At 36.2% G+C, this 23614-nt stretch overlaps 1 protein-coding gene and 1 pseudogene across 1 annotated transcript in view; one reads left to right on the forward strand and one right to left on the reverse strand.

Annotated features, from left to right (window-relative positions):
- EYS (eyes shut homolog) overlaps nucleotides 1-23614 on the forward strand; it is a 1591614-nt gene that overhangs the window by 1308692 nt on the left and 259308 nt on the right. The window lies entirely within an intron of this gene.
- LOC113598816 (small ubiquitin-related modifier 2-like) lies at nucleotides 973-1640 on the reverse strand (annotated as a pseudogene).

Raw genomic sequence — 23614 nt, forward strand, 5'->3', positions numbered from 1 at the left:
TAAGCCTAATGAGAACTCCAGAAGTTTTGTTCCAAAAAAAAAAAAAAAAAAAAGAATGGCATTAGTAGACGGCCTTCAAGATTAGATGGAGAAGGTATTGATTCTCATTTTTTCTTTAAAAAAATGTTTAAATGATGATATTAATAATAAAATACCAGTAATTAAGCTCTTACTGCCTTACATGCACACTTTTAAGCTCTTTACCTAGATTTAATTACTTATTCCTAATGTCCAGCCAGGATGGTACTGTTACACTCATTCTAAAGAAGAAACTTGGTACACAGAGCCTGAGGGTACTGTGAAACCACACGGTTTTTACTAAGAAAATCTGATTCCAGACTCTAACGAGGTAGTAAGTGTAGGAAAAATATTTCATACTTTGCATAATTCATGAAACCTTTCGGACATATTAAAAACTTTTTTTAAGCAAGAGGTTTATTTAAACAACAAGACTCTTGACTTGTAGTATTCATTTCTTTTAGAGTAATTTATACCTATTTAAAGTCAGACTGCCCTACATGTAACATCTACATACAAAAAAGTTATAAAATTGTCCTTGGTTTTACAATGATAAATGAAAAACATTAAAATTCTCCAGTTGAACAAGGTATGCAAGTATTTTTATGTTGTTCTTTTTTTGTTAAACAGTGAGAGCCAAATAACTAGAACATCAAGATGAGAGCTGAATGAGCATGCTTCTAATGGAGAAAGAGGGTATTTTCAGAGAACCAGTAGTTTCTCCATCCTGGCTCTATTTGATAATGGTCAAAACATACCATTGTACATTTAGTCCAAAAAAATGCACTATGCTTGTGTACATACACAGCTACTTTATGTACAATAATTGAATGGGGAAGTGGGAAGTGAAAGAACAGAGAAAATTATAGTAGTCAGAAATTGCCGTTTTCTCATTGAGAATGTCTTCTTGGTCTGGAGGAACAGAGTGCTAGAGTAAAGTAGTAGGTTCCCTTTTTAGTAGATACCTCCTGTCTGTTGCTGGCACACATCAGTTGTGTCTTCATCTTCCTCTCCAACTGTACAGGTGTGTCTGTTTCTTTTCTTTTTTTAAAATTTTTTTAATGTTTATTTTTGAGAGAGAGAGAGACAGAGCATGAGTGGGGGAGGGGCAGAGAGAGAGGGAGACACAGACTCGGAAGCAGGCTCTATGCTCCGAGGTGTCAGCACAGAGCCCAACGCAGGGCTTGAACCCACCGACCGTGAGATCATGACCTGAGCCGAAGTCGGGTGCTCAACCAACTGAGCCACCCAGGTGCCCCCAGGTGTGTCTGTTTCATTGATTGGCTGCCCATCAGATCAGAATCTGATCTGCCTCTTTGACAAACCCTGTCTTTCCCAGTAGGCTTTCATTAGTTAAGCAAGTAGTGTATGCCTCTTAATCTTGCACTGCACCACAGAAGCATCCTCCCCGACCACCTTCAAATTAATATGATCCTTGTTCTCAGTCTTGAAGGAAGGCTTCAGCTTTTCATCAGCCATGGTGAGGGCATAAGTCTCCTCAGCTACCACTTCACAAAACAGGTACCAGGTCCTCATGGAATGAGCACACAACACACACCAAAAACTCCCTAACTTTTCAATTCTAAAAGATGCTTCATCAAATTAGTGAACATAGCAGTTTTGAAAACTCCCCTGATAATTGTAAAAATTAAAAGTATACGAGTCTAAAACTTTTCTTCATTTTCTATTTTCAATTTTGCCTTATGCAATTACCATTTTCTCTCAGGGAATTTCACAAAATAAAATTTAGTGAAAATTATGTTCTAATTGTGATGCTATATTGAAAGAAAAACAGAATCAGTATACCATCTGTCAATTCTGGATATAACAAAGGGGTAGATGGAATTATTTTTACTTAGCCTACATAAGTATGGTAAAGTTAAAGATATTTTAAAGATGGTTATGAATTATATGCTGCTATACTTACTGCAAGTCAAATTTTTAATGTATTTGCTATTATGAAGAAGCCATGGCATTCTGTTACTTAAAATTCATTAGGCTATAATTATTAGGTATTGTACAAAAAGCTTTTAGAAAGGATACTTTTATCTTTGAAAATTACTTAGGTCAATTATATTCTATCATAGACACTTTTTTTTTTAAGTTCCTAAAAGCAGGAAAGTTCAACACAATTTCCTCCTGTCTAATAAGAGGAGGGATGTTATATTAGAATGAATATTTCTAATTAAAAGATTTACACAGACTAATATATTATTTTCCAGATTTTTCTCAAGCAAAAATATCGTAGTGTTTAGATATGCACTGTCTCTAGAATCACCAGTTTTGTTTAAAGGGATCTAAGACATTCATTTCATAGAATAGAACAGAAGAATATGAACTACAGTAATATTTATTATTTGAGAGAATAATTGCTTCAAAATAGCATATGGGAGTTGATCAAAAATATGTCTCAGTGCTTATTAAATGAGTTTTCATTGCTGGATTTATTGCTAGATTCAGGAATCAGAAGAGTCATATTTTGATTATATGGGGTAGTTTTAATTGAACCATTGAAAAGATGTCAATTTTATTTCTAAAAGTTTACCTTAATGGTCCAAAATACGTAATTATACATCCTTACAAAAAATATATTTAATGCTTTCTAAATCATTCTGCTGTCAGCACTTCAAATCCTCTGTTCCTCTTTCCTTGCTCCTCCCTGCTCTCTCTCTCTCTCTGTCTCGCTCTAAAATAAATCAACATTTAAAAAAAGAAATGAAAAAAAAAACATAATATAGTTCAACCTCTCATTTTTCTGCTGAGGAAACTCTATGCCTAGGGGAAAAGTGGACTTTCTTGGAGTCACATGACTGAAGGAAATATACCAAAGTTAAAACTAGAGTCCATGTTTGGCACTCTTTCTCTGGCACCCATCTCTATGTCTACTTTTATAGGTAAAATACTGCTACCTTACCTTTTTTCCTTTATATTTTACTTCCTATTACATATGGACAAAAGAGTTATCAGTTGTTTATCCATTATGGCAGACCCCAGAACTCTTTACCCTTTCCTTTGTGAAAGGAGCAAGAAATCCAAACCAAATGGCTCTTTTTTCTATGCTTGACCTGAAGTACTTCTTTTTACAAGAACTATCATGCTCATTTCTCTGGTCATCATGAGTGAAAATTTGTGATCTTGACTAAGAATCATAGATCTTAGAGATCTGTGGGCAAGTCTCTGCTTCTTACCTCAATGCATATGGATTCTCATCTACAGCCACACTGAACCTTGATAGTTTGACTAAATATTACAAACAATGAGAACTTATTATCCCAGAAAGCATTTTCTTCCATGTTTGCAGACTGTCTTGATGTTTGAGATTTACTTACTTCAAGTAAATATATTTTTCATGCAATTTTTCATGCATTGGCCCTCTATATGCTCTTTTAAGCAAAAGAAAAAGAAAAAGCATAAATCCATAAATCCATAAGTCTATTCCCTTTTCAACTTAATAGTAGTCCTTAAGTAGTTCCTTAACCATGGAGTCTAAGCTCTTTGTGAGCAGGACTATTTTTGTTTTTAATCACTATTTTTTCCCAGAACTTAACTTTGAACTAGCATGTAGTATATATTCAGGAGATATTTTTCTAATGAATGAAATAAGCTTATTTATCTTTGCTAATTCTTTTCTGCTGTAAGGTAAATATTTCCAGCCCTTAAACCATTCCCCAACTGATATGACTTGGGAGAGCCTCACTATCCTGATTATTCTCTACACACTTCATCATATCAGCTACCTTATAAGCTGTCACAGACAGTGGAACTCAGCATTCCCTGTATAAGTGATCCAAATGCACTCAAAGAAGAATGAATCAGCTTTTCTCAGTTTTCAGACCATTCAGATTAGACCTTTAGTCAACTAAATCCTTAGGTCTTTTTTGCACAAAGTGCCTAAAATTATTTAAGTTGCTTAGTCACATTGTCCAAAGTTTACCACTCTTGTAATGCACAAACGTCCTCAGGAGATTTAACACATTAAGTTAGGTTCTCAGTCATTCACGGCTTGTGGTCAATTTCTTCCATCAGATATAATTTTCTCCTAACCTCTAGCTGAGAGCAGCATGCTAAACAAATGGGAGTTTTCAGAGATGGGGTAGATAGTATGTAAATTGTGGCAGTGTCCAAAAAATCAAGTCTGAGTGAAACTCCAAGTCAAGGGGCCAAGGTAAATAGCAGTATTTGGAAATGCACAAGGAAGAGGGCCAGGGTGGGGGCCAAATACAACAAGGACATTTAGAATAACACTGGAACATTTTTTTTTCTCTGTTCATGTATTTTCAGTATATATGATTCAGTAAATTTAATTAGGAGTGTTCTGTGGATCAGGTACTCTGATATCCTCTAATTATATAGCAGAAAAGGAATATGTGGTTTTACCATTATAAATGTTTAGTCTACTATGGTGGAAAGGTAAGAAATAAGTAAACAAATATGTAGTTAGTAATTGTGATGTGTCCCAGATGAAATAGAGTGCAGAGATAGAGTATAATGGGATAAATAGGCCTCCTTTTTAAATAAAATGTTCAGAAGGAACTCTCCAAAGAGAATGATCAGAGATACATGGATGAGAAGAAGCCTGTCAATTGAAGAATGAGGGGATGTATTGTGGATATAAATATACATATAGAGGTGGATACGGATATAGATATAAATATACCTCAGTTACAGGAAGAAGTCTGGGTGAATAATGACTTCTGTAATGACATATTTTAAAAGGAGCTGCCAAATTTGAGAAGCACTATATTTCCCCTAGTAAGATGTCAGAAGCTTACTACTTGCACATGTTCAGGAGAACAGCCTCCTCACAGATCTATCTGCTTGGTCTCAAATTGTCTATTTGAAGCATGTGCTGCTCTGTAAAGGAGTTGAAGCTTCTCCCAGCTGGGTACACTGGGGAAGACTTCCACAGATTGCTGCATGTGAACCCACTTTTTAGCCTTTCATGCCTATTTTATCACCTCACTTCAATACCTTTCGATAAACTAGATTGTCCCTCTTTTGCCTCTTAAGCACACAGAAGAGCAGCACTCATGTTAGAACTTCAGTCAGTCAGATGGTGGCCTATCTGATCTCTCAGCCAACTGCCTCCTGAAAGTTTGCCTGAACATTCCCTTATGTTATATTTGACAGGTCACAAGTTGGGCTAGTACAAACTACATGTAGGTGATCTCTTCTACAACTCCATGAGACACACCCACCTATATATGCTTCTGAGGCTCCAGAGACTATTTACCTTGGCTTCCATACTATTAGTTTCTAATGGATTTCAAAGTGATGTCTGAATTCAACCCAATGTGAATAAATTAATTTTCTGTGATATGGTCAATACTCTGCTGTGTACTATGGAGTATAGAAATGTTAATGACAAAAATACCATAAAAAAATATTCACTCTAGTTAGTGATAAACATGCTAAAGTGTTAGAGGTGAAATACACTGATTTCTGCAACTTATTTTGTAATATCTCACAAAAAAGTAAGGTAAAATGGTGGATGGATGGATGGATGGATGGATGGATGGGTGGATGGGTAGAGGAATATATATATGATAAAGCAAATATAGCAAAATGTTAATTGTAGGATCTAGGTGGGTATATGATGGTTCACACTGTTAAATTTCCTTAACTTTTTTAAGTTTATAACTTTTGATAATGAAATATTGGAGGAGAAGCCATCACTGTGTACCTGAATCTTACCATTCAGGTAGGAGTTAAACACCCACAATTGCTATACTGTTGAAGTGCTGATTGTAAGAGCAATAGGAATTCAGAGAGAAGTCAACATGGATTGGCATAAAAGAAAAGAGGACCACTTGAGACTTAAAGGTGTAGGATTTTGAAAGATGAAGTGGAAGATGGAGAGCATTTCAAGTGGAAGAAACAGCATGAGCAAACACATGTAGGATGGAACAGAAAAGCAGGTGTTCAAGAAAACAAAACAACTGAATCTGGTGGGGAATAGTCAAAAATAACTTTGGATACACATAGCAAAGCTAGAATATGGCAGGTCATGATAGGTAGAAAAAGACATCACCTCTTCTCTTAAGTAGTCAATAATATTTGGGCATAATAAGAGGAAATATAGTTCAGCTTTACAAACAATTTTCAGCCAATCTTATAAAAATTTACAAAGAAAGTTAAAAGGTGAACATAGGCGCTCAAATGAATGCTACAGACCCTACAGGTAATTATTACTCTGATAACACAAAATAATTGGATGAAAAACATTTGGGGCCACCTTTGTCAGCATGGTTTAATTGTACTAGGGAAGCCAAGTCTCATGTCTGTATGGGACCATTCAAATCCTCCCTTTCCCAAGACAAAGAATTCTACCACATTAGCTTTTCCTGGACCAGTTCAGAATCAGCAAAAGCAACCTTGGCACTGTTCCCACCAGTGCATGCTAGTCCCCTCACCCGATCAGAGAGCAATGCTGGACCAAATGGAAATGACAGAATATATTGGAAAGGTATGGGGTAGCTCAAGAATTAAAATAAAGCTCAAGAACCAGTCTTAGCATAGAAACCAGGGTATGTACCAGGGATTCAGGTCACCCTCTTCAGGGTTCAATGTGGATAAATTCCAAGAGTTCTTATAACCATTTAAAATTCAAAATCAGGGGCACGTGGGTGGCTCAGTTGGTTAAGTGCCAAACTTCAGCTCAGGTCATGATCTCATGGCTTGTGAGTTTGAGCCCCAACTCTGTTTTAGGTTCTGTGTCTCCCTCTCTCTTTCTCTACCCCGGCCCTGTTCACACTCTGTCTCTCTCTGTTTTTTCAAAAATGAATAAATGTTCAAAAAAAAAAAAAGTTTTAATTCAAAATCAAGGAAGAATGCTTCTCAGGAAACCAGCTTATGTTGCAATCACCCCTTAGCCAGAGGAGGGGTAGTCACCACAAAGAGAGTCTCACCAAGTCTGTATTCAGTGAGGACGTGTAGTTTCTCCAAAAAAGTGACTTAACCTTAAGAAATACACATGAAAAGGGAATAATAGTAGTATGCATGTCTTAGGATTGTGCAAGGACCAACTGAGATAAAAATAATAAAAAAGAATTCATGTAGTTTTACTGTATGGTAAACACTGTGCTAAAGATTTCACAAATTTTAAATAATCTAACACTTATAACTTCTCTTTGAGATTTATGTAATCGTGCAGCTCATATTTCAAAATTTAATTCAAAATGGACAAGAAACACTTGGTTTGCCATGCATTTTTCTGTCTAGATTCTGAATGCTCATCAAGTGTGTATCTTTTGAAATACATCCACTTGAAAATCTGAGCCTTGTCTTCTCAGTTCTCATTTTTGTAAAGATTCTCTCATTTACCCTTTTCCCTGCAGAATGTTGATATCCTCAATTTTTGTGTTGTTGTTTTTTTAATATTGGTGTTCCAGGTGTTCTTCTTCCCTTGCCTAAAGATTCTCCTTACTGGGGCACCTAAATGGCTCATTTGGTTAAGCATCTGACTCTTGATCTGGGCTCAGATCATTATCTCACAATTTGTGAGATCAACCCTGCGACCTCTCTCTCCATCTCTCTGAGCCCCTCCCCACCTCGTGTGCGCTCTCTCTTGCTCTCTCACTCTCTCTCTCAAAATAAATAAACTTTAAAAAAAAAAAAGAAGAAAAGAAGACTATCCTTACTAACAATTTGGATCCCTTAGTGAAATAATTGAATTATTACCCATTTCCCCCAAAATATTTCATCATAATATCATTCCTCCAATTTTGTACCTAACTTTAAAACTAGAGATGGGAATTGAAAATGCCTTTACCTGGGGAAATAGGTGCCTAAATGTGACACTTGGCTAATTTCAAATATAGAATAATGAGAAGGAAAAAAGCCATTAGTTGATATGTCCTCAGTGCTGTGGTCAGGGCATCTAGTTAGGTGCCCCATGTTATCACTGACACCCAGCATGCATTGCTGCAAGAAAAAAGGAAATTTGCAGTGACTGGCAAGCTAAGCCTGACCTCTGCCCTACAACCTTCAAAGAGAATAGAAAATGTAAAGAGCCACTGAAATCATGACCTCTTGACAGACTCTACCTCATTTGTGGTGTGAATCTGGGGGTTATAAATACAGAAACAATTTTTCAGGCAAAGAAAAATTGTGATGATTAAAAAATACATATACCACAATCAAATGCAAATGTCCATGTGTGACATGCTGACTTTATAGATGAAGTTTCTAAGGAGAAAAGGCAGGGCTTACAATTCACTTGTTCCTTGTTTTTAAGGAAGCTTTTTGAGCTTTTTTTGAAAGTACTACTCTCCCAAGAGGGGACTTTTCTTCCTGAGTAAAAGGAAGGGAAATAAGTTCTGCTGTTCTTCTGTTTGCAAAAAAAGAGATTAATATTTGAGCCCCTTTCAACTCAGATTCATACTTCAGAATTAAATTTAGATGGAGACGAGGGTAGGTACCAACTAGCATGTGTCCTCTTGCCTTGTTGCAAGATGCTCATGGAGATGACTATTTTCTGTCTCTGGTGAATCCAAATGGATAGATTGATGTAGATAAAAAACAGATGAATGGATGGATGGATGGATGAATAGATAGATAAGCATTCTTAGAAGTTCTGAAATATCAAACCACATTTTAAAATTTTCTTTCCCTTAGATTCCTTTTATACTTCAGCTCTGAAATCTAGCCCTTCATATTGTCACTGTTTGCTGCTAGGCAGGCATGGAAAATTCAAGGCCCGATTTTCAACTTCAAGGAGCTAATGTTCTCAATTATATTTAAAATATCTAATATACATTACATATATGTGTATAATATTAAATACATACAGTATTTAACTGTTGCTAATAACTTCTTTTGCCCAAACATTAAAAAAAGTTACTCTGAGTAAAAAACAGAAATTTAAAAATATTTACATGTCAACAATCCTAAAATATTTACATTCACCATTTTAAAGTTTTCATGTAAAAGATTTTACATTGTTAAAAAGTAAATATTAGGCAGAACTTTTAGTATCAGTTGGAGGCTAGATTACTATAACCTGGCTGTTGGCATTTTTTAGTCCATTTCAAAAATACTTTCAAATATCTATGGACAAAGAATGCTCACATAGTCAGAGATGATTTCATTGTGCCACCAGTAGCTGCTGGGCTAAAAATAATGTTGTTCCTCTGAATACCCTATGTACTCACAGAGGGAGGTTGCTGAGTGAGGGAACTCCTCTTCCACTGGATTGATTCCAATGAAACATTTTCTGCCAAAGATCATCTCAATTTCCTATATACAATGTTCTACATACCGCTAATCCCTGTGGGATTTAAAGAGACTAAATTTAGTCTCAGCCACTGTATTGTACATTTTTCAAGAGTTAACATTTGTCATTTGGCTTCTGGGATCTCCTATTTGGTCTAAACTGTTCACTTCTACCTTTTATTTTCTTGCTCATCTGGAAGGTAAATCAACAAAACAGCTTGGCACACTAAATCATATGTTCTCACCATGGAGTTCTATCACACTTTTTAAAGTAAAAAGTCATTTGAAATAGTCTATATCAACAATAAAAAAAAAAAAGAAAAATAAACATTTTTTTCCCTAAAAGGAATAGAAGGAATGTGAAGTACTCAAAGAGATAAACGGTGAATGTCAAAAGACCGAAGGACCAATACATTTTCATAGCTACATTAACTAACAAATGAAGCTGCACAGAATTATTCAGCTAAAATTCAAGCTGAGTTGAACAATGCCAGGGTGCGGTCATTCACCTTACATGAATGTTTTGCCTTATAAGCGAACTTACATTCCACCTGAAGAGTTCCTTGCTCTCTGCCATTTTGATAGTAGCTTTCATTGCATTTCTAACCAGAAAGCCTTTGCCTTTAATCATCTTAAGGTAATATTGGTGGGCAGAAAGCCAGTAATGGAAGAAGTTTAGCATATCTGTATGTGAACAAAAAGCAGATCAAAATCATTTAACCAATGACCAAAGCTATTAATTAATGGAGATATTTTGAAGCATAGTTCCCATTCAGTGTAGGAACTATAATGGCAGCATGGAAGGAAAATAGAGAAGGTGTGCTTCACAAAAGCAAGTCTTTTTTGGCTGGAAAGACCCTTGAAAGTACCTGGAATCATAATTTTAAGAAAATGTAGGAATATGACATATATTCAGGGAAGAAGGTTTCATGAATAAGACTAACTGAACTTGTGCCTCATTAGCATAACTGATGAAACCACTCCTCAGGACCAGGGGCTACAGGGCAAGGTCTTCATTAAAAAGTTCTTTGTGTATGCCTGGAGTATAAAGTAACAATGAACAATAGGTTTGCTTTGTATTTCCCCCCTTTATATTGTAAGGGACATAATACTGGTGGAATATTAAAGCAATGTATTTTTATTTCCCCTTTAAGTCTCTTAGTCATTCATCTCTGATGCTGAGGCTTCTTGCCCAATGAAAAAGAATAAACACCTTTGGCCTCCAACTTCTTTGACTCTGTAGCAAAACAGTCTTGGAAGGAGAGAAAGGAGACTTTCAAACTCCTTCAGACTCTGTTAACATATCAAATGCCAGGCCTATCAGGGTAGATCTTAGATTTTTACTGTATGCTTAAGGTAGAGAGAATTCAAGACATAGCAGGAAGAGAAAGCCTATGGCTGTGTGGACATAATAAGGTATGGAGTAGATCAGTGAAGTGATTCCCAGGGTCTTCTGCTTCCCCACAGCCTCAGAGACAAGTCCATTACTTGAGTATGGGAGATGGTACTATAGAAGCAGTCAAAAAATGAGGAACTAGAGGTTAATGGGCATCTTTATGACAGAGTTTCTAGGCATCCAAGAAAACTCCAACTTTGAACTCAGTTTCAGATCCAGCATGGTATAGGTGGGATATCACAGAGGTAATGGTTGGGAGATGGCTAATGAAGTAAACAGGAAGCAGCAGTCCTGGCTCCTCATGACCTGTATGTGGCATATAAACAATCCAGATGTTCCCATGTTCCTCAGGAAGGCACTCAGTAAATGTCCATTCTAGAGCTATGATAATTCCCAAATGCTACACATCTATACATAGAGTACTAAGCTATACAGCAGTGCATTTTTTATTGTACACAAAGGCTGCACCAGTTACACTCCTTCTAGCAGTGTCAGTTTTTTCCACAGCCTCACCAGCACTAGATGTTTGCGGTATTTTTAATTTGCTAAATTATTAAGTAGAAATGCTATTTTGTCACTATTTTTGAAGATTTCTATTTAGCATGTAGGTCATAGGCCTTTCTTAGGCTAATTTAAAAAAAATGCTTATGTGACTCAGGGAACTCAGATGGCAGCACAGGATGCCCCTGAACTTCCTTTTTCCCATGCTATGAATATACAGCTACATGAAGCAATTCCTGCCGAAAGAAATGCAGAAACTAGCTGAGCGACTCCTACATGTCCACGAATGCATTGAAATGCATAAGAAAAGCCAAGACACAACCTATACATAAACCACACCTCTGGCATAGCACCATAAAATCAGAAAGGAACCCTCAATTCCCAACTTCTCACTGAAAAGCTGAAGATTTGGAAATCACATCTAGTACCCCAAGTTTTAAGGCTACCATCATCAAATGGTCCCCCAAAACATCTAATTCTAAAAGCCAGAGAGACTTGTGTCTACAAGACACAACAGGACTATAGAAAACAAAGGACTTCTTAATGGCATATGAACACTTGCCCCAACTGCTAACCCCCTAGGACTCAGTGCAGAGGAAGTGGGCAAAAATAACTGTCTTCCAGTCTTCCCTGAAAGGGGTTTGACTGTATACTTTACTAGCTGCTACCTGAGGGCCCAGCTTCCATTTTGTACACATCTAGGGCTGGCTGTGATCCTTCACAGAGTCCAAAGGGTCTGAAGGGCATATTTCTTTAGGGTTTATTTACTTATTTTGAGAGAGGGACAGAGAGAGTGAGCAGGCAGGGAAGAGGCATAGAAAGAGGGAGAGAGAATCCCAAGGAAGCTCCACACTGTCAGCATGGAGCCTGACATGGGGCTCAAACTCACAAACATTGAGATCATGACCTGAGCCGACTGAGCTACCCACACGCCTCCTGAAGGGCATTTCTTTTTCTGGTGTACTCCAACAATAAAACCACATTGCCACTATCTCTTTGGAAGAAGTTTGTACACATGCTGTTACCACATTTTACAGCTGCTGACTATGGAACAGACACCCAAATCATATTGTTTTGGTAGTCAGTGGGTCCTGCATTCACAAGTCCCAGAGAACTATAGTGATTTTTTAAAAAGTACAAGAGCACTTCCCCGTGACTGTACACTCAAGCTCAGCACAGAGGGAGAAGACTAAAACACCCATCCCTTAGTTTTTCCCTAGAAGGGGCTTAATTACCTAATTTTGCAGCTGCTGTCTGGCTTCTAATCAGCCTGCAGTTACTTGCCAACTGTGATCCTTCCCTTGGGACACTGAGGAGCCTTGGCACAACCTCAACTACTAGGAGCCACTAAGAATAAAGAAGGTGGCTTGGACAATCACAAGAGTTTGAGAGACAACCAGAAACTCAGGCCAGGTTTATTGACAGGCTTCATCTCTTACACAAGACCACTCTTTGGAGACTGGCAGTGGTGACTGTCTTATCTAATGCACAGAAACCAACACAAACAGTCAAGAAAATGAAAAAAATGGGGAACTGTTCCGAACAAAAGAGCAATATAAATCAGAAACTAATCTTAATGAAACAGAAATAAGTGATTGACCTAATAGAGTTCAAAATAACAATTATAAATGTGCACACTGAGGTCAGGAGGGTAATGCAGGAACAAAGTGTAAATTTCCACAAAGATATAGAAAAACATTTTTTAAAAGAACCAAACAGAAATCACAGAGCTAAACAATACAATTACTGAACTGGAAAGTAGTAGAAAATAACTGAACTAGAAGTAGAAGAAAGAATCAGTCAACTCAATTGGAATTAATCCAATCAGAGGAGCAAAAAAAAAAAAAAAGTTATGAAAAAGAGTGAAGATAAGCAAACTACAAGCAGACCAATCGATATACACGTTACAGGGGGTCCTAGAGGAAGAGAGAGAAAGGGGCTGAAAACATAGCAAAGAAGTAATGGCTGAAAACTTCCCTAACCTGAGGAAAGAAATATATATCCAGATCCAGGAAGCACAAAGAGTACCAAAAAAGAAGAATCTAAGAGATCCACATAGACACATTTTAATTAAATTGTCAAAAGTTATAGACAAAGAGAATCTTAAAAGCAATAAGAAAAAAAAGTAACTTATTACATACAAAGGAACATCATAAGACTATAAGCAGGTTTTTCAGCAGAAATTTTACAGAACAGAAGGGAGTGGGATAATATATTCAAAGTGCTAAAAGAAAAAATAACTGCCAACCATGAATACTCTTCCTAGCAAAGCTGTCCTTCAGAATTGAAGGAGATATAGTTTTCCTGACAAACAAAAGTTGGAGTTCACCCCTAGACCAGCCTTATAAGAAATGTTCCAGGGAGTCCCTTAAGCTAAATGAAAGGATGATAATTAATCATTTTAAAACATAATAATATAAAACTCACTGATAAATATATAAATCTAGAATACCTAATATAGTAATGGTGACAGATAACTTAGTTGTAACTCTAATATAAAGATTAAAACACAAATGTATTACAAACTAAATAACTTGTTAATTGCACAGTATAAAAATATATAAATTGTGACATCAAAAACATAAAATGTGATGAGAAATATAAAAACATAGAGCTTTTATAAAGATTCAAAGTTAATTTTTTATCACTTTAAAATAAATTTTTATAACTATTAGATGTTTTATGTAAGCCTCAAGGTAACCATAAGACCAAAAACTTAGTAGATACAAAAGAGATAGAGAAAGAAATCAACATATACCTCTACAGAAAATCATTAATTCAAAAGGTAAGACAACAAGAATGGAAATAAAGAACAAAGGACCTATAAAATGGCCAGAAAACAGTTAACAAAATGGCAATAGTAAATCCATACCTATCAATAATTATTTTAAATGTAAAAAGACTAAATTCTTTAATCAAAAGCTAACATAGCTAAAAATGAATATTAAAAGGATACAAGATAAAAACATGATTTTTAAAAAAACAAGGCCTAATTAATTATATTTTGCTATAAGAGACTTGCCTTAGCTTTGAAGACACACATACACTGAAAATGAAAGGATGAAAAAAGATATTTCATGCAAGTGGAAACCAAAAGAAAGCAGAGGTAATTATATATATAACAGACAAGATGACTTTAAGCCAAATACTATAATAAGAGACAAAGGAGGTCAATATATAATGATAAAATAGCCAATTCATCAAGAGGATATAACAATTGTAAATATTTATGCACACCACATTAGACTACCTTGATATATTAAGCAAATATTAATAGGTCTATAGGGAGAAATACATAGCAATAATAGTACATGATTTCAGTACCCTACATTCAAGAATGGATAGATCATACAGACAGAAAATCAATAAGGAAGCAATGAGCTTAAACTACATGTTAGATCAGTTAGACCTAAAAGACATACACAGAACATTTATCAACAGCAGCAGAATACATATTCTTCTGAAGTGCACATGGAACATTCACCAACATGCATCATATGCATAGGCCAAGACAAGTCTTAATATTTTAAGATTAGGGGCACCTGGATGGCTCAGTCAGTTGATCATCTGACTTCAGGTCATGATTTCACAGTTCATGAGTTCGAGCCCTATATTGGGCTTGCTGCTGTCAGCACAGAGTCTGCTTGAGATCTCCTGGCCCCCTCTATCTGTCCCTTCCCTGCTTGTGCTCTCTCAAAAAGTAGATTAAAAAACATTTTAAAATTAATTAATTAATATTAAAATCATATCAAGCATCTTTTCTGACCACATTGGTAGAAACAAGAAATCAATTATAAGAAAATTGGAAAATTGACAAATATGTGGATATTAAACAACATGTTACTGGACAATAAGTGGGTCAAAGAAAAAATAGAGAAATCAAAACATATCTTGAGACAAATGAAAATGGAAACACAATGTTACAAAACTTATGGGATGCAGCAAAAGCATTTCTAAGAAGAAAGTTTATAGAGATAAATGCCACAATAAAAAAAGATTTCAAAAAAAAACATTACACGTCAAAGTATTAGAACAAAATTATTTTAGTGCAAAGTGAGTGGAAGAAAAGAAATAGTAAAGATCAGATTAAAAATAAATGAAATAGAGATTTAAAAGGGAGTGCTGGGGCACCTGGGTGGCTCAGTCGGTAAAGCGTCCAACTTCCCCTTAGGTCATGATCTCACAGTTTGTGTTTTCAAGCCCTGTGTCGGGCTCTGTGCTGACAGCTCAGAGCCTGGAGCCTGTTTCAGATTCTGTGTCTCCCCTCTCTCTGCCCTTCCCATGCTCATGCTCTGTCTGTCTCTGTCTCTCAATAATAAATAAATGTGAAAAAAAAAATTTTTTTAAAGGTGGGGGTGCCTGGATGGCTCAGTACCTGACTCCTGTTTTCAGCTCAGGCCATGATCTCATGGTTCGTGAGTTCAAGCCCCACATTGAGCTCTGTGCTGAAAGTGCAGAAACCTGCTTGGGTTTCTCTCTCTGTGGCACTCCCACACTTGCATGCATTCTTGTATTCTCTCTGTCTCTGTCTCTCTCTCTCAGAAATGAATAAACTTTATTTTAAAATAAATAAAAGACAGAGAAAAGATCAATGAATAATACTAAGAGCTGGTTTTCTTAAAAGATAAGCAATTGACAAACTTTTATCTACTTTAACTACACTAATTTAGAAAAGAGTGGTGTCCAACCAAATCAGAAATGAGAGAGAATTTGTAATTGGCACCACAGAAATACAAAGGATCATAAGAAACTACAATGAACAATTATATACCAACAAATTAGATAACCTAGAGGAATGGATAAATTTCTAGAAATATGCAATCTACCAAGACTGAATCATGAAGAAATAGAATATCTGAAAAGATCAATTATTGGTAAGGAGATTGAATCAGTAATCATAAACTTGCAATAAGAAATGTCCTGGACCATATAGCTTCACTGGTGTATTCTGCTAAACATTTAAAGAAGAATTAATACTAATTCTTCTCAAACTCTTCCAAAAATTAGGAGAGGAAGGAACACTTCTAAACTCATTTTTAGGAGGCCCACATTACTCTGAGACCAAAACTAAACTAGGACACTATAAGAAATTAAAATTACAGGCCAATATTGCTGATGAACATAGATGCAAAAATTCTCAATAAAATACTAGCAAACTGAATTAAACAACACATTAAAAAGATCATACACCATGATCATGTGAGATTTATTCCAGGGATACAAGGATGGTTCAACATCTGCAAATGAATTGATGTTAACAGAATGAAGGTTAACAATCATGATCATCTCAATAGATACAGAAAAAGAATTTGAAAAAATTCAAAATTCTTTCATGATAAAAACTATTAATAAACCGGGTATGGAAGGAACATACTTTAACATAATAAAAACACACAGCCAACTTCGTACACAATGGCAAAAGGAAGCACTCACTGGCTTGAACTGTTGAAACCACTTGATATTTTGCATTTTGGCCTGTTTCTTTTCAATGTCTTCTCTATCTTCTCCTCTTGTTTACTCCATTTTGCTCTTTCCCGTGGAGTACATCTACCTAATCAAGAGGTTGCCTTTTAGTTGAATGACCCTGAAGAGTTATGGTTATACATTTCCAAGATGAACTCTGCAGAGTGGGTACTTTGACAGTACTTAGGGTTTCTGGTGGCAAAACTGGTGCAAGAACTGGCCTTTCCCCTGGTTTCTGGAAAAGAAACCCATTCCCCCCACCTCTTGACCAACTCATATTTATAAGTACTAAGAAGGCCTCTTTTTTTTTGTATGTAATTTTTATTTATTTTTTTTCAATATATGAAATTTATTGTCAAATTGGTTTCCATACAACACCCAGTGCTCATCCCAAAAGGTGCCTTCTTCAATGCCCATCACCCACCCTCCCCTCCCTCCCACCCCCCATCAACCCTCAGTTTGTTCTCAGTTTTTAACAGTCTCTTATGCTTTGGCTCTCTCCCACTCTAACCTCTTTTTTTTTTTTCCCTTCCCCTCCTCCATGGATTTCTGTTAAGTTTCTCAGGATCCACATAAGAGTGAAAACATACGGTATCTGTCTTTCTCTGTATGGCTTATTTCACTTAGCATCACACTCTCCAGTTCCATCCACGTTGCTACAAAGGGCCATATTTCGTTCTTTCTCATTGCCATGTAGTACTCCATTGTGTATATAAGCCACAATTTCTTTATCCGTTCATCCGTTGATGGACATTTAGGCTCTTTCCATAATTTGGCTATTGTTGAGAGTGCTGCTATAAACATTGGGGTACAAGTGCCCCTCTGCATCAGTACTCCTGTATCCCTTGGGTAAATTCCTAGCAGTGCTATTGCTGGGTCATAGGGTAGGTCTATTTTTAATTTTCTGAGGAACCTCCACACTGCTTTCCAGAGTGCTGAGAAGGCCTCTTGATCTAAACAGATGTTAGGGCTCTACTGAACAGAGTTATTTAGAGATTTTGTTTCTTAGTGATGAAAATTGAGAATGCAGCATTGGGGAACCCGAGGTGAAGAAGGCTAAGAAGAGGGTCTCTGTGCCTGATGTCTGTGCCTCATCCATAACTTGTCCAGACCAGTGCTGCTGTGTGCAGGAGTCAGACAAAGATGGGGAAGGGAAGAAAAACTGTATAGGCACATGAAAAAATGAAACTGGACCTCTATCTTACACCATACATAAACATCAACTAAAAATGGATTAAGACTTGAATATAAGACCTGAAACGTTAAAACTTATAGAGTAAAACATAGTAAGTATCTTGACATTGGTATTGGTAATAATTTCTTAGATTTGACACCAAAAGCAAAGGCAACAAAGCAAAAATAAACAAGTGAAACTGGATCAAACTAAAAAGCTTCTGCCATCAAAGGAAATCAGCAACAAAAGGAAAAGGCAACATGTGAAATAGGAAATATTTGAAAACCACATTTTTAATAAAGAGCTACTATCCAAAATATACAAGAATCTCATACATAACTCAATTGCAAAGAAAAAAAACCAAATAATCCAGTTTTTTAAATGGGCAAAGCAGCTGAATAGACATTTTTCCAAAGAAGACATACAAGTGGCCAACAGGTACCTGAAAAGGTACTGAACATCATTACTCATCAGGGAAATACACATCAAAACCACAAGGAGATATCATCCCACACTTATCAGGATGGCTATTATCAAAAAGACCAGAGATAACAAATTGCTGGTGAGGATGTAGAGAAAAGGAAACACTTGTGCACTGTTGGTGAAAATGTAAATTGGTGCAGCCGCTGTAGAAAACAGTATGGAGCTTCCTCAAGAAACTAAAAATAGAACTACCATAAGATTTACTTCTAGATGTATATTCAAAGTTAACAAAATCAGTATCTCAAAGAGATATCCATATTTGCATGTTCATTTCACCATTATTCACATTAGTCAAAGTATGAAAACAACCTTTGTTGATGGATAAAGAAAATCTACACATACATGCACCAGCAAACACACAATGGAATATTATTCAGCATTAAAAAAGGAAGGAAATCCTGCAATTTATGACAACATGGGTGAACCCAGAGGCCCTATGCTAATTATAAGCCAGACAAACAGAGAAAAACAGATACTGCATGGTATCAGTTATATGTGGAATTGTTGAGGGAATAAAATCAAATTTATAGAAACAGAGAGTAGAATGGTGATTGTCAGGAGATGAAAGCAGGGTGGGAAATAGGGAGATACCGGTTAAAGAATACAGACTTGTTATGGAATGAATAAGGTCTGAGGACTAATGTATGATATAGCGACTACAATTGATAATATTGTATTGCATAATTTGTTTGCTAAGAAAGTAGAACTTAAGTGTTCTCACCAAAAATGGGGGAAAAATGTATGTTTGTGAGGTGATGGAGGTGTTAATTAATTCAATGGTGGGAGTCCCTTTACCATGTGTACATATATCAAATGATCCCATTGTACACTTTTAATATATTACAATTTGCCAATTGTATTAGAAAAACTGGAAAAATCTTTAAAGAGAAAACCGATTCCTAAATACTTACTGTATCCCCAGCACTATTTCAAATCTTGTACTTGTATTTAGTCATCTTAACAATCCTATAAGAAAAGTGCTACTATCATCGCCAATTTTAAAAAGAGGAAATTGAGCACAGAGATGTTAATTTGTTCAAGGTCACCCAGCTAACTAGGATACAAGCCCAGGCAGTCTGGCTCCAGATCTGGCACTCTGTGTTATTATGAAAACGAATTAAAAAAAAAAAAAAAACTAAACAGCATGGGGAAAGTCAAGTGGAGGTACTTAAAGATAATTGATACTGATATAGCATCTTTTAAGGTTCCTGGACCCAGTTCCAACGTGTTTGAGTGTGGAGGGTTCTCCATGCATAACACTAAGCAGTTCTCAGTTACTGGCAGGGTATCCAAAAATTCAACTCAATTCTCACACTGTCTACCCAGAAATAGTATCATATTCCACAGGGTAAATGTTCAGCCCTACCATACCATATCACTTCCTCCAACCCCCTAGTTCAGATGCCAGTCACAAGCTCCAGGCAGTTATCTGTGCGTCAGACTGACTGGCTATAGATAGGAGATTCCAACAACCTCTTCCTTCAGTTCAGTTTGCTAGAGTGGCTCACAGAACTCAAGGAAAAACACTTACACTTACAACTTTATTAAAGAATACAATAAAGGATTTGAATCAAACCAGATGAAGAAATACATAGGTCAAGGTCCTGAACAAAGGAGCTTCTACCCTTGTGGCTCTTGGGATCCAGCTCAGTGGCACATGAAAGTGTTTTGGTTCCCCAAATATGGAAGCTCTCACAAAAAGGGTCAAAAGCTTTCTTGTGTTTTTATGAAGACTTAATTACATAGTCATGATTGACTAAGTCATTGGCAATAACTGGCTGATTCAACCTTCAGGCCCTCTCCCTTCCCTGGAGTTGGGAGAGTAGAACTAAAAGTTCCATCCCTCTAATTACATGGTTAGTCCTCCTGGCAACCAGCCCCTACCCTTGGGTGGGGTCCAAAAGTACCTCCATTAATAATAAGACACCTGTTTCGCCTTTATAACTCTGAAGAGTTTTCAGGAACTGTGGATGAAGACCAAAGATATACTTCATATAAATCATTCTGTCACATGGAGCTGCACAAGTCAGCCAGAGGAAGGTGTTAATTGACTGGAGGCAATTCATCTGAGAAAAGCTTGAAAGCAAACATCAGGGAGAGTAAAGTGGTAGGTGCCCAATGACCAAAAACATGTAGAAAGAACAAATCTGATAAAGAAGTTCAGGGAGAAATAGAGAGAACCCACTGAATTACTCAAGTGGTAGACTAGTTTTGATTCAGTCCCAAGGAGCATATCTGGAGAGGTGAAGAGGGAACTGCATGGCAGGCTACTCTGTGTGGACAAAATGGACAAGGAGCTTCCTTCCTGGATCACTGTCTGGGCTGTTCAAAGGAGGTTTGTGGTTCTTAGTCTTCTGAACATTGCAGAAATTGTCCTGACTCTACCATAAAAATTAATCCCAAGGTTAAATGCTTTTGAAATAAAGGAAGACACCTTTAGTCCCCATTTTGAAGTCACCAACTATATTTTTTCCTGAGGTGGTATACCAAAGAGTTAAATCTTATTACTAAAAGAAAAGAAGTCTTTTCATGAACATTTAGATAAAGGTCCACAGGAAACTTTTGCAGTCATGGAACTATTATTATTTCCTGGTTCTGACCAGGTCCCCAAATTAAACCTACAAATGACCCCAAGTCCAATCCATCAATAACCAAGAAAATGACCTGCTGCTTTATAATTCTTTTTTTAATGAAATTTATTGTCAAATTGGTTTCCATACAACACCCAGTGCTCATCCCAACAGGGGCCCTCCTCAATGCCTATCACCCACTCCTCCCCCACCCCCCATCAACCCTCAGTTCTCAGTATTTAAGAGTTTCTTATGGTTTGCCTCCTTCCCTCTCTGTAACTTTTTTTCCCCCTTCCCCCCACCCCCGGTCTTCTGTTGAGTTTCTCAGAATCCACATATGAGTGAAAACATATGGTATCTGTCCTTCTCTGCCTGACTTATTTCACCTAGCATAACACTCTCCTTACTTTTATAATTACAAGGAAATTTCTGCTCTTACTCATCATTAATATGTTAAATTATATGTTGATGAACTTGCTAAAAGACAGGTTTTTCTAACAGCTTTTTACCTTTTCTCACTTATGCTGGCATTGTAGACACTAAAAGACAACCATGCAGAGGGGAGTTGGTGAGTTTCAACTATGAAAAGAAAAGAGGTAAACATGAAGAGAGTGAAAGGAAACTAAAATGCTTTGAACATTAAAAAAAAATGATTATGTTTATTTTGGATTCCAGCTGAGATACAGACCCATATTTTTTTCTTTCTGCTTTAGATATCAAATTATAGCTAAAACTATTAAGATCTCCAATTAACATGTGGACAGCACAAATTCAAAGTAAGGAAAATGAAAGAGAGGCAGAAACATTTCTTTATTCCTCTTCAGTATTTTCTCTCACAGTTTCTCCAGTTTCCATCCCACGGAGGGAAATTGATGTGTACTGAAGATTGTTATTGCCTTCTGAACATGTAAGAGCTGTGACACAAAAGGAACTTTGGGGCTTTATGATTTATTGCTTTATCATTTTTAGTGCCATCTCTGTTCATCCTCAAATCCAGGGCAGGCTACAGGACATATTAAAAGGGCAGCATTCTCTGTATTTCCTTTTTAAAGGGCAAAGCACTTACCATTTTGTACATACAAAGCACTTATCTTTTAGCTCACTATTTGATGAGCCACATTGAAGCCTCCTTTTCAGACCTCTTTAATAGAGGAGAATACATTTTCCCCATTCTCAACCAACTTTTGAATTTTTATGCAGCATGACTCTTATTTTCCTGAAAATTGTAGCTATTTTAGCCAACATTATCATTTTAAGGGGATAGGCTTTTTCATTCATACACCATACACACACACACACACACACCCCACACACACATTTCAAACTGTGCAGGTCTATATAATCCTCTGTCAGCATCATTGGAGCCCATCATCCCCTATCTTAAGAAGCAAAAGTAAGCTCAGGCACCACCCAACTCTAAGGGACCAGAAAGCTTAAAGTCACTGTTCATTTAGAATTACCAGTATAGTACCCACGTACTTAGTAAATAACCATGGTTGAACTTCAAAAGTCGACAAATACCTGCTCTTAGATCTATTTTCTAAATATTCTTTATTTTCATTTCTGTGGACCAAAATTTGATTCCAGATTTTGATACGAATACTTCTATTTAAACTAAGTTATGTTTTTTTTCTTTTATATCCTCCTTACCATAGTTCTCTTAACTATTCTTTGTCATAGACCATCATGAAGCTCAAAATCCAGCTTTACATGAAGTATAAGGCAGGGATTGACAAGTAAAGGGCCAGATAGTAAATATTTAGACTTTCGGTCCATACAGTCTATGCTGCTGCTACTCAGTTCTACTGTTGTGGCTCCAAGAGCCACCATCAAAAGTATGCAAATAAGTGGATATAGCTGTGTTCAATAATTTTATGCATGACATAGTTGGCTTTCAGTCCTTATTTTGTAATTCCCTCTTCTACAGGTGCAAACTAATATCTTTTATCTTAGTTATGCACTACATTAAAATTTCCAAAAGAAATTTAAAATGTCAGAGAATAAAATTGAACTTAACAGTCAAAAATAGACATATGTGCCAAATCCTATAAATTTTAAAATTCCACCTAAATGCTTACTTAAGACAATTTTAAAGCCCATTAATTTTCAAAAAAAATGATTATTTTCAGAAGTAATGAGTTAACAAATACACACTCAAAATTAAATGAAAACACACTCCAATTACAACTTCATAATCCACATTACATCTAAGTAATTTTCGTTCCTTCACTTCCCCCACACCATAATGTTACAAGTAATTCTGAGGCATCTTCCATGCATCACCATCTTAAAACAAGCACAGAGGATAGAAACAAAGTTTTAATGCAAATACCCACATTTTTTACTAGATTTAAATATAGCATATGCAAACTCCCAATTTGTATACTATAGTAATTTCAAAGATAAAGTGGTTATTTAAAAAGGATACCTTCCCCCAAAAAACTTTAGTTTACCAAAAATATGTTTTCCATTTCTAATTTGGAACCTGATAAGAAATTGCCAACTAAGAAAAATTAACTTTGCAAGTTCTGTCACACCATATGTCTACATTATCTCTTTGTTTTATTTTCAGTAATAATGTTTATTATCCAAAAATCTCAAAATAGAAAACATTTACAACCTAACTGTAAACTGTATGAAAAATTTTTTAATAAAAGCAGTTATTGTCTAGCCTTTCTTCTCCATTTAGAAGTCATAGATATCAAGATAAAAATCTTAAATAACAAGAAAAAAAAGGAAGACAAATCCTTTCCAAAATGTTTTCCCTGGAGAATTTGTGGATCACCACAATACTGG

Source organism: Acinonyx jubatus, chromosome B2 (genome assembly GCF_027475565.1).
Source record: "Acinonyx jubatus isolate Ajub_Pintada_27869175 chromosome B2, VMU_Ajub_asm_v1.0, whole genome shotgun sequence".
NCBI lineage: Eukaryota > Metazoa > Chordata > Mammalia > Carnivora > Felidae > Acinonyx > Acinonyx jubatus.